The sequence below is a fragment of the Octopus sinensis genome, linkage group LG1, assembly GCF_006345805.1.
Source record: "Octopus sinensis linkage group LG1, ASM634580v1, whole genome shotgun sequence".
NCBI classification, from domain to species: Eukaryota; Metazoa; Mollusca; class Cephalopoda; order Octopoda; family Octopodidae; genus Octopus; species Octopus sinensis.
In genome coordinates, this window is record NC_042997.1 from 61834474 (window position 1) to 61847447 (window position 12974).

At 34.8% G+C, this 12974-nt stretch overlaps 1 protein-coding gene across 7 annotated transcripts in view; it reads left to right on the forward strand.

The window, feature by feature from the left end:
* Window positions 1–12974, forward strand: part of LOC115219553 (serine/threonine-protein kinase OSR1) — a 249692-nt gene that overhangs the window by 10686 nt on the left and 226032 nt on the right. The window lies entirely within an intron of this gene.

The following is a 12974-nucleotide window of genomic DNA, read 5'->3' on the forward strand; positions in this document are numbered from 1 at the left end:
TTGCAAATTCTAATCTTGCTCAATGCATCTCTCATAGCTTGTAGGACACTCAAGAGCCATTCATCTACACCTAATGTTCTTTGTAATCATAACACTACAGAGCATAGGACCATGTCAAGCCTTTTCAGTGCAATGAATGCTAAGTATAGCAGGTTACTCATAGCTAAGGACTTTTCCAGGAGTTGTTTTTGTTGGAAGAATGTATCTGTGATACCATGTCTTGGTACAAACCTGAACTGCATTTCATCTAAGCTAATTTTCTTCCTCATCATTGTTTTATCATTCTTTTTGTTATTTCATAATGTAGTCCATCAACATAATGTCTCTTCAGTTGTATTTTTCTAGAGGATCTCCATTGCTTTTGTTACACTTACTCAAGGAAGATTTCCTGAAGTAAGCATTACAAATGGTCAAGTTATTTTCATTCATATATATTGATGAAAGATCTAAGACTTGTCACTGCCCCCTACCTTCTCAAAAAGCAAAAAAAAAAAAAAAAAGTACTGTTGCTCTTCAAAAGAAGTCCTTTGTGATATTCTGTGTTGAATTATAGACACTCTTTTGTCATCATCACTGTCAAGAAATAAGCGAACCAATGAAGAAATTGAGCTTCAACAAGGTTATATGACTTGCTAGAAATAGTCAAATTTTGAAATCAAGCATCTTAAATAAAGAGGTATACATTGGACCATGTAGTCCCTGATATACAAAAATATGGGATAGACATTGTTGGAATATCTTTAGAAATCTGTGAGCACAGATATTCTTCAGAATTGTGATATAAAAGAAAATTAAGGTAAAACTATATAGAAATAATTCCATGAACTGTGATTTTTTGATCAATCTGCTTTATCCCTTTTATCATCATATTTCTTCTGAAATACGCTGCCTTTGTTTTAATTAATTATGAAAATAAGGAAGAATTTTAGTAAGTTAACTTTGTCATTAAGTTGGTATTTGTGGTATGAATTGACATGAAATCTTAATGGAGGTTTTTAATTTAAATCAATTTAGAACGGGAAACTTTTATCAGAGATTCAGGGGCAGTTTCAGACTGGCTGGTATCGAAAGGATTATAACAAGTATTGGAAAAAGGGTATTGGTCGCTAAAAGAAAATGAATTTCAACAAGGTTACATGACCTGCCAGAAATAGTCAAATTTTGAAATCAAACTTCTTATTTAAAGAAATATACATTGATCCATGTAATCCCTGATATACAAAAATATTGGATGGTCATTGTTGGAATACCTTTTATTCATATGTTTACTTGGTTGGTGTTGACTTGTTGTTAATAACAATAAATAATAAAAAAAATAATGAAAGATTCAGTGTTTTAGAATTCATTTTGGTACCATTAAGTAAGCAATTCTCACTTTGTTTACTTCATTGTCTAAAGCCACTTATTAAACAAATCTTAGTACTTTTTTTTGACCTTGGTCATTTATTCTTCTCATTAATTTATATTCTTCCTTGGAATGAAGATTTTGGACATCTTCCCATGGGTTTTTGTAATCCTGTGAGTGTTGAGAATGGTTTTATTGATGAATCCATAGCCAATACTGCTAATTGTTGGTATATATTATCTTTGAGCTGTTTTTAGTGTCAGCATTTCTTTTATATTACAAAAATGGCATTTTATGTATTGAAGATTTGGGTATTTTCCAGTATATTTCTATTAACAGGATGTCCTGAACTGGAATTATTCGAACATTAGAAACAGCCCAGTCTGTACCTTAGACAGAAGAAGCAGAGTAGAGAGTCCATTCTATAGTGTATGTAGACAGACAGGAAGAACCTTTTATTTTTCTTTAATAAGCAGCTTGTTTTCACAATCTTTCCATTCATATTTACTTTTTTTTTATTTTGTTTTTAATGCCTTTTTGAGTTGAAGTAACCCAATACCCTCAGTATTTCTCTGTACTATTCTCAGTTATGAAGAATTTCTATACTTAACCTGTGACTATTCTTGTAAATGCACCTTTTCTTTCATTCTTTCTTTCTTCTTTTTTTTTCATATGCATCATTCTGTTTCATAGTCTGCACATAGCAATGTAAGCATTGATTCGTTCCTAACATACACTTCACTTAGCTCTCACATTCATGCCTCTTACACAAAGCTGACAGGAATGTAGTTATGACAGTAGCTTTGCCAATTAAGTAAGCCCACGTGTTATGTATGTGTTGTAATTGAGTTATTCTCAGATTTGTAATAGATTCGGATTGAAGTTAGACATAGGGAAACTTATGTTGTGAGAATTCTTTGCATTCTTATCATATAATTAGAGTGCTTGTTTTGACAGGAAATATTTTCAGTTAACTAATCTACATAATTTTTTTCATTTCAACCAGACTTTCCTATCTATGTAATCTATCTTGATCGATTGATTATTTGATATATATATATATATATATATATATACATACATACATATAGAGAGAGTGAGAGATACAGTTTTGTAGTGTTTAATAGTTAAGGAAATATTAACATATTAAATGTAGAAAGCATTGAAGGGCAAATTAGAAATATTCATTTAGAGGAATGCAAATCTAATTAATAGTTAATATTATTTTAACTAAGTGCACTTCTTGATACATGGTTTTTGAGTTCAGTCTCACTGCATGGTACCTTGGGTGAATGTCTTCTATTATAGCCCCAGGCCGACCAAAGCCTTGTGAGTGAATTTGGGAGGCAGAAACTGAAAGAAACCCATCATGTGTGTGTGTGTGTACAAGCAAGTTTGTATGGTTTGTAAACAGTAGCTTCCTGATGTGTCATTTGCTTGCAGTCCACTATGAAAGCATGTCCAGACTGTTTGTTGTTTGATAACTGGGAGATTATTACCTTGCTCAGAAACAACTGGAGGGTTGGTGACAAAGGGTATCCAGTTGTAGAAAGCTTGGTTCCAACTTACTTTTATCTGACCCATGCGAGTATGGAAAAGTAGACATTAAAATGGTGGTGATGGTATAATTGGGTTCAGTCCTGCAGTGTTGCACTTTGGTGTTGGTGGTGTGGGGGCAAGGAATCAAGTTTCTATAATAGCCCTGGACCAACAAATACTTCGTGAGTGAATTTGATAGACTTGATCAGAAGCTTGTTGAGGGTGTGTGTTTGTGTTCGTCTCTCACTGTTTGACGACTGGTGTGGTTTTTTTTTATATCACTCTAACTTAGCAGTTCAACAGAATAGAGATTGAAAGAATATGTACCATACTTAAAAGAAAATATGGACTGGAATTGATTTTATTGACTAAAACCCATCAAGAATAGCTACAGCCAGCCCATTGATTTATCATCATCATCATTTAACGCCTGTTTTTTATGCTGGCATGGGTTGGACGGTTTGACAGGAGTTGGCCCGGCAGAAGATTGCACCAGGCTTCACTGTCTGTTTTGGCAGGGTTTTTATGGCTGGATGCCCTTCCTAACACCATCCGAATTTATGTTTGTTAAATATATTCTTTGCTTTTACTTGTTTCAGTCTTTTCGACTGTGGCCATGCTGGAGTACCACCTTGAAGGATTTTAGTCTGATAAATCGACCCTAGGACTTAGTAGTTTTTTAAGCCTAGTACTTATTCTATCAGTCTCTTTTGCCGAACCACTAATTTATGGGGACGTAAACACACCAACACCGGTTGTCAAACGGTGATCAGAGGACAACCACAAAGACTCGCACAGATATATAAATATATATATATATATATATATATAATATATATATATATATATAAATATATATATATATATATAAATATATATATATATATAAATATATATATATATATATAAATATATATATATATATATATATATATATATTATATATATATATATATATATATATATATATATATATATATATTATATATATATATATACAGCAGGCTTCTTTCAGTTTCCATCTACCAAATCCGCTCACAAGGCTTTGGTCAGCCTGAGGCTATGATAGAAGACACCTGCCTGAAGTGCCACATAGTGGGACTGAAACTGGAACCATGTAGTTTGGAAGCAAGCTTCTTTCCACACAGACACACCTGTGCCTATACATATATATATAAAAGTATATGTACATCAAGTGATTATATACTCCACTAGGAACTCATTTATATGACTGTCTTTCATCCAACCTTTTTTTAGTTTATCTTTTTTAAAGCTCAAACATACAATTGAGCCCATAGTAAACCTCTTGCATTCTTGCTTGACTTGCTGGAAACTGCTGTCAAATCTCTCATCTTCAAAGCACATACTACTATATTACAAAAAATAGATAAATAAAAAGAAGCGTCAGAACAGATTGGATAACATAGTGCTGGATTATTTGAACATTAGTAAAGATTGGATAGTCACCCACTAATGCAATGTCTTTTGATTGTAGATATGCTTCTACAGAGTTCACCAGGAGCTAAACAACAGTTTATACACAAACTTATTCTCTGTTCAGTCTTACATTAATAAAAAAACAAGCAAATAAAAAAACAAACTTAATTGCTTATTTTATATCACAGAACATTTATGGTTTCATTGAGATTAGGAAGAAAGATAACACAATAGAACAAATGCAGTAACTGAAATCTTGAGTTGTGGAAACAAGTTGTTACAACAGTTCACTTCTTGCTTAATATATGTTAGTATTAGTTGATGTTGTGGTGGTGATGTTGGTTGGAGGAATATGATTGTAGGATCACAATTGTTGCTTGATGATAACCATATGCATTGCAATCTTCAACTGAGACACCAACTGTTAAAGTGTTTCATGTTTTCAATGGCCACTGACAGTTGAGTGTTTGTAGCTCAAAGAAATGAGAGTTAAAATAAACAACTTCACACTTTAATGCTGCTGCAGACAAAGTTGAAGTATCATCATCATCATTATCATTGTTTTAATGTAGGTCTGTTGCCATTGTTGTTAGTGTAGGTGGAATTAAGACTTAGTTCAATTTCATAATGGACTATAGGCTAAACACTGCTACTAAGTGGGAAAAAATATATTCCATTATGGGCCAGAGTAAATGCAATATGTCTTAGCAAAGAAGTGTGATATATTTACAGAGAAAAAGAGAGAGAGAGAGGGAAGGCAATACATAATCAGTGTCATCAGCATAAGTTTCTTAGTTCTTTTCCCTCTGCCTGACAGTTTTCACCTCTCACTTGCAATGCTTTCTACTGCAATAATATACTTGCTTTAAAAAAAAATTCCAAATCTAAAGGCAGTGATGTCACAGTGCTAATTACATCTTGAGGTCCTGAGTGATTGTTTAAGTATTTCAAATATCATGTAACAAACAATAGAAAGCTTTTTTTCATATGACTTCTAATATATATTAATACTTCTCCGCATTTATCTTTGAGCTACACTTTGATATTTGTTTGTCACTTTAACAGGTCCCATTGATTTCTGATTGAAGAACTGTGAAGTTTGTGTTTTTTGATACAGCAATATTCTGCTCTTCCTAATACCTATTGTGTTTTCAGAAATGTTTTTATTTTTGGTTTAGTTGGGGAAAGTTAGGGTAGCACTCAGAAACTTTTGTAGAGTGTTTGGGGTTGGTGTGAAAAAATAGGTTGGCCTAAATGCATGTAGTAGCAGGAACCCTGTTCAACATACTCAAAGGTTAAATGACGATGTTAAATCAACTGACAGATTAATTCTACCACTCAAGAACACATACACTCTATCTGACTGGTTACTGCATAGTTATTGTCTGTCCAGTTTCATTTGTAAGGCTTGTGCTGACCCAAAGCTATGGTAGAAGGCACTTGTCCAAGATGCTAAGCAGTAGGTTTTTAAATCCTGAATCACAGAACTACAAAGCAAACTCTTTAACATTGCAGCCACTCCTACATCGATAATTTATATAATTTTGAATATTATCTCCACTTTAATATCTTGCCTTTCTTTCCTTTGAATAAGGTAGTGGTGAAAACAGAAACCTGCAGCTATGATGTGGGTGGCCAGTTGGCAGAAACAGTTAGCTGCTGAATTAATTATGTAATTGTGTTTTATTCTGTCTATATACACTGAATTCAAATCCTGTTGGAGTTAACTTTGCCGTCATCATTCCACATTTGCAAAATAGTACCAGCTGTCTACTGGAGTTAATCTGATTGATTCATTCTGCTATCTCTACAAAATAGGACTTGTGTTTCAGTTCTGATATCCATATAGCTAGAGTATTCTGTTACTAGCTTATGAATCTATTGTTGATATCTATTGTGAGTATTTCACTTTATCTGTGGTTAAAACAATATATGATATGCCTCAGCTCATTGCACTATAATGAATAGGTGTTACATCTGGGGGAGCTACAATTGACTAATGTGCTAACCAGTGGGTAAATGTTTTAATTGCTTATTGAAACAGAAACCAAAATATGGTGTTACTCCCATAGTTCTTTACATGTGATAAACCATTTTGTAAATGTTTTTTTTAGAGATTAACATAACTAAAGTAATGACAATAAATGATGATGAAGAGTTACTACATTGGCTTGGGGAGTTAAAAGTGCATAGATGATTGAACCAATACTGCTAAGTAATCTTGTATACACTAAACAGATGATCAGCTAAATAGAGCCTTGACATGATGTGAATTCAGAATGTAAAGGGGAGCTAATTATTTAATTGTATGATGCCTACAATTATAGATCTGTATAATTTATCAAAATGTAATCATTTTGTAATACTCATATCAGTGTCCAAAATTTGGTTGAACAGGTCTTTTGTTCCCTATCTTTTCATGCTTTTGGTCTTGTGTCACCTTGTCAATGAGTCTGTTTTCTTCCTTAAAAGTCTGTTCTATTTCATTTCCAGTTTCTCTCAATCTGCCCATACCTTGATTACCTTTCAGTTTAAACTTACTGCGTTATTTTTCTCCTTGCATATAGTAGCAGTGATGTATGTAGCAGGGGAACTGACATGTCTCACTGCTATACGCACCTCTGCCTGTACAAGTAGCAGGTCTTGAAATTTCTCTTATCACTCTTAAACTGCTGTCACTTGCTACACCTTCTCAGCACTTTTTATGGCATCCAGGTACAACTTACCTGCCTACTACTTTCCACAAGTCATCAGAACAGTTTATTGTCTTCATGGTTGCTCATGCTGTTAGCTATGCTAGTGCTAAAGTTCATATTCTTTGTCAATCTGCCAGAGATTCCCTGTCAGTCTGCCACTACAATGTTTGTGCACTCATTGTTTTGTACTGACTTCACAGCATAGAGTTCTTTTCTAGGTTTGAAAATTAAAAAAAAAACCTGCTGAGATTTTCTGGTCTTTGCTACTAACTGGTAGCAAGTACTTACTTCAAATTTAGGTCTTTTCACTTTCATTCTTGTTTCAAATTTCATTTGTAATAAGTTATTCAGTCGAATATCATAACCAGTGTACAGAATTTCCTCTCATGGTTATCCAATCGACTCTAGTTGAATTACCTCAGATATTTGAATGAAGGGAAGTAGGATGTGCTACTTAACATATCCATTTGTGCAATAAATTCTTTAAGTTTAACCCTTTAGCATTCATTTAGATTACTCTATCAACTGTAATGCTTATTTATTTATTGTTTTGAATTAATTATGCATTATCTCACAGCTCCAAGATTTCAGTGATGTGATAGCTTAGTTTTAGAATAACATTGTAGGGTAAGTGTGAGAAGTTGAATCTGTCAAATTTGAACATAAAACAAGTAGAATATTTGGGTCTGAAGTAGCTGGCTTAAATGTTAAAGACCATGCTGGAGCACTGCCATGAAAGGTTTTAGTCAAACAAATTAACCCCAGGACTTCTATTTTTTAGCCTAGTACTTATTCTATCAGTCTCTTTTGCTGAATCACTAAGTTACGGGGATGTAAACACACTAGCACTGGTTGTCAAGCAGTGGTAGGGGACAAAGACACACAAGCACACACACATAGATATTATACATAAATATATACAATGGGCTTCTTTCAATTTCTGTCTACCAAATCCACTCACAAGGCTTCATTCGGTCTGAAGCTATATTAGAAGACAGTACAGCATTTGGGGAAAAAATTTTAAAGAATCAAGTGCAAGTGTGGTTGTGTGGTAAAAAGCTTACTTGCCAACCACAAGGTTTCAGATTCAGCCCCCTGCATGGAACCTAGGGCATCATCATCATCATCATCATCGTAAAGCGGACGCTAAACGATGATGATGATGATGATGCCCTAGGTTCCATGCAGGGGGACTGAATCTGAAACCTTGTGGTTGGCAAGTAAGCTTTTTACCACACAACCACACTTGCACTTGATTCTTTAAAATTTTTTCCCCAAATGCTGTACTGGCTATTGAATGGTATGCTGTGAACTAAGTAGTTATTGATATATAGGACTAGCTGAAACTGTTAACATATCTAGTATGGCAGCTTTAGCATGGGATATGATATCATAATTTAACCTTTTAGCTTTTAAATCAGACATATCGGACCCAAATATTCAAACAAAACTTATTGTTAAGTGAGTGAGATCTGGCCTCTCTTACCTACATTACAGTGTCATTCTAAAAATAAGCAATCACATTATTGAAATGTTGAAGGTACAAGATAAAGCAGTATTAATAAAAAAAATATGAATATATAATCATTACATTTGTCAGAATAATCTGAATGCTAAAGAGTTAAAGTTATCTTTCTGTTTATTTAGTAAGGAAATGGAAGAAGGTAACTGATAGTCAAGTAGAAAGGTAGATAGTCTCTTTTTGCTCTACACCAGTGGTTCTCAACTGGGATCCATATGGTCCCTGAGGGCTCATGTAAGATTTTTGTGGGTCCACACAACAAAATAGTAAATTTTGCTTTAGAAACAGCTAGGTTTCTTTCTCTAACATTTTACATAGTTCACCCTACACAAGTTAATGTGGGAAAACAATAAATAACATTCTATAAAACTAGTTTTTAAACTAGTGATGGGAGTCCACCAGAATGGTGATGGGGGTCCACCATAATAAAATAGCAATCAAAGGGGTCCATAGATAAAAATGGTTGAAAACTCCTGCTCTACACAGTCACTGATAGAATATTCAGGTAGGTGGCGTTGGCAACTAAATGATGTGTATAAAAAATCTAAATCAATTGAAATTTTCTTCTTAATCTTTTATCTTTTATTTGCTTCAGCCATTGGCCCATGGCCATGCTGGGGCACCTCCTTGAAGGGTTTCATTTGAATGATTCAACCAAAGTACTTACATTTTTTTTAAAGCCGGATACTTATTCGATTGTTCATCTTATGCTACACTGTTGAGGAATATAAACAAGCCAGTACTAGTTGTCAGTTTTGGTACAAACACAAGACACATGCATGACAGGTCTTTTTAACTTCTCTCTACCAAATCCACTCACAAGCCTTTGGTCAGCCTGGAGCTGTAGCAGAAGATACTTGCCCTAGGTGCAATGCAGTGGGATTAAACTATGTAATTTGGAAGTAAACTGTGAAAAGAAAGCACAAAATTAGTGACAGTTACTCTTTTACTCTTTTCTTTTTTGGATTCAGTTGCTGATGATTCTGGAAGAAAAGAGGAGATAATTAGAAGAAATTAAGAATTAATTTCACAAAAAGAAAAACAAATGATTATCATGATTAGTTGTAAATATGATCTTTGTTAGTAGACCAGGTAACAACTGTGGACATGTTTTGGTGTTATTAGACCATATCTTTCCCAAGTCTACTGTATAATATTGACTCATCTACATTTGCCTATAAATAGCCTTTGTGTTAATTAAAGAGTATAGTTCAGACAGGAAATTAAGACCTATATCTGTGTTTGCGTGTGCATATATATATATATATATATATATATATATATATATGATCGGCACTTTTCAATGAAGGCCCCTGTTAGTGTATGTTTTTCATTCATGTGTGTTAACTACAGCATTAGAGCAATTTAGCTCTTATTTCTAGCAATGTAAAGTGTTTCATAACACCCTAGTCACATTTAGTGACATTTGTAATTCTCCTTTTTGGTGGAACATTGCAAAATGCTGTTTATATTAATTTATATATATACACACACACACACACACACCTTTCAAGTGTTGGGCCTCATGGAGGCAAAGTGGATGAGTTCCTTTTGAGCATTGGGCCTCACGGAGGCAAAGTGGTTGAGTTCCTTTCGAGTGTTGGGCTACTCGGATGCAATGACTGAGACCTTTGGCATTATGTTGTGCTTGAGAAGAAGGCCCATCAAGCCAAGCAAAATTGCAGTCATGGCAGATACTGGTGTCACACAAATGGTACCTGTGCTGGTGGCACATAAAAGCATACATTACACTCTGGTTGGTATTAGGAAAAGCATCCAGCCATAGAAAACCATGCCAAATCAGACTGGAGTCTGGTGCAGCCTTCCAGCTTACCAGCCCTGTTCAAACTGTCCAGCCCATGGACAACAGATGTTAAATGATGATGAAGCTGTATCCAGACTGAATGAATCAGATAGTGTTGCAGTTCTATGTTGTGGAGTATTTTTGTGGGTCCTTTTTATTTGATGGGGGTGGGGGCTGCCAGAGTGTAGAACAGTGTCCCTAGCCCTTTTATTTTCTAGGGGTCATTATGCATGCAGTGTCAGGGATCTGACGATTAATGTTTGCATCAGTAAGAGACTGCTCTTTTGTACATTCTAGAAGAGGGTTTTTCACTGAACATACTTATTCATATATCTTACAGCATGAAGAGAATTGATATATAAATATTACAGAATCAATTAAAGTGAATTAAAAGCGCCATTAAGAACAGATCATTAAACTCTGACAGGTTATTACAATGCAGTAAATCAAGTTGGATCACCTGGCATAAATAGACTTGGATGTATAAGCGGAGAACGTTTTTTATTATTGTACAGAATCTACTTTTCATTGCAAGTCACGATACGGTCGAGAAATGGATCGTTCTGATTATGAAGTGACAAGCAAGTTTCATATCGGTGCATTTTCTGATTTTCATTCAAATCGTGTGGTACTCATTTGCCGAGCTTTTCTGATTTTTCAATAGCATGCAAATGGTTGCAGGTAGTTATCTGGCTAACTTGAAGTTCTTTTGCCAGTTCTCAAATAATTTTACATGGATCTTTTAATGACAGTCTTTAATCGACCATCATTGATGACAGATGGGCATCCACTATACTCACAATCTTCAGGGCTCAGGTCGCCACTGTGTAATCATTTGAACCATTTTTGAGCTGACCACTCACTGGTCATTTCCTCACCAAATGTTTCATTCATATTGCAAGCAGTTTCAGCTGCTTTACGTCTGTTTTTGAAGTTGAATAGCAAAATTGCTTGAATATTGTGGCTTTGACAGTTCCATTTCAGATGATTGTAACACTGGCAAAAAATATCAATGTTAATTTATTGATGCATTTGGCCAAGTCTGTCTATATTATCAGACATCTGCAAAAAAGGTTTAAAAAAAATTCAAAACTCAGCAAAAATCATGATGTTCAAAATGTTGCTTACTTTTTACTCAACCTGATACACATATATAATCAGAATCGTTTAACGTCTGTCTTCCTTGCTGACATGGGCTGGACTCTCTCGCTCTCATTCTCTCTTGTTCTCATTCTCTCTCGCTCTCATTCTCTCTTGTTCTCATTCTCTCTCGCTCTCATTCTCTCTTGCTCTCATTCTCTCTCGCTCTCATTCCCCCTCTCTCATGCTTCAGTTTCTGATTTCCTTCTTTATCTCCCCACTTACTGCTCCACTTTCTCTTCATTTATTGTCATATCTACCCCTTTATCACTTCTATTGTCTTTTTCACTGGTTTATATGTCTTTTGTTGAGGTATTTCTGGCAGTGTTGCTATGGTAAATATGTTTGAAATCATCTGCTCTGATTGAATAATTAGTTTGTTGTTGATTAATTGATGCTTGAAGACATGTTGGTGTTAGTGAGGTTGAATAACTTAGTTTACTGGCAGATGTTTGTAGTCTGTTGGCTTGTGCATCTAATATCATCATTGTTGTGTTTTCATCCACTTTTTCATGCTTGCATGAGTTGGATGGAATTTTGTTGAGGTGGAATTTCTAACCTGGATGCCCTTCCTTCCTGTCAGCTTGATTCTAAGCATGGTAATATTTCTTCATGACTAAGCAAGTTTCCATGGAAGGTTGGAAATAGAGAACACTACTTGCATAATAGTGACATTTGTTTACAGCTATCATGTGATGTCAAAGCAAGGAGACAGTAGCACATGCATGCACACAAGCACACACATACACGCCAGTCATCTTTCATTTTCACCCACAAGGCCTTAGTCCAAGGCTATTGTAGAAAACACTTGGCCAAGATTTCATGCAGTGAGATTGAATCCAGAACTATGTGATTGGGAAACAAACTTCTTAACCACACTGCCATGCCTGCACCTAAAATGTATATATATATATATATATATCTGTTTGTGTGGCCTAGTGGCTAGGGTGTTGCAAGATCATGGTTTTGATTCCTGGACTGGGTGGTGTGTTATGTTCTTGAGCAAAACACTTCATCTCACATTGCTCTGTGATCTCTTCGACAGTCCATATGAGCATGGAAAACTGGATGTTAAAATGGTGATGATGTCTTCCAGATATTGCTCACTAAGATTTCGTAAATTACCTGGCAATTTTTGCACTCAATTGCTGCTATAATTAATTGTCAGTCGACTAGAATTAGCAGCTCAAACTCCTTCCTTGAAATCACTGTGTTAAAAGTTGCTCATTCTTTGAAAACATCATTGATGATGTTTTGTGCATAAATGTACTAAGTTGTCTGTGACAGTAATTTTTTTTTGTTTTTTGCACATTTTACTTAATCAATCAATATAAATGGACGGAGATGGATAGAGTTTATTGTTCTTAATTAGTTGCAACCATTGTGCTGTGTCCTTAGAGAAGCACTTAAATCTTAATAGGTCAATTATCATTTTATGCCCATTTTACCATGAGTTAGATGGACTTCATAATGTCTCACCACCCACCTATG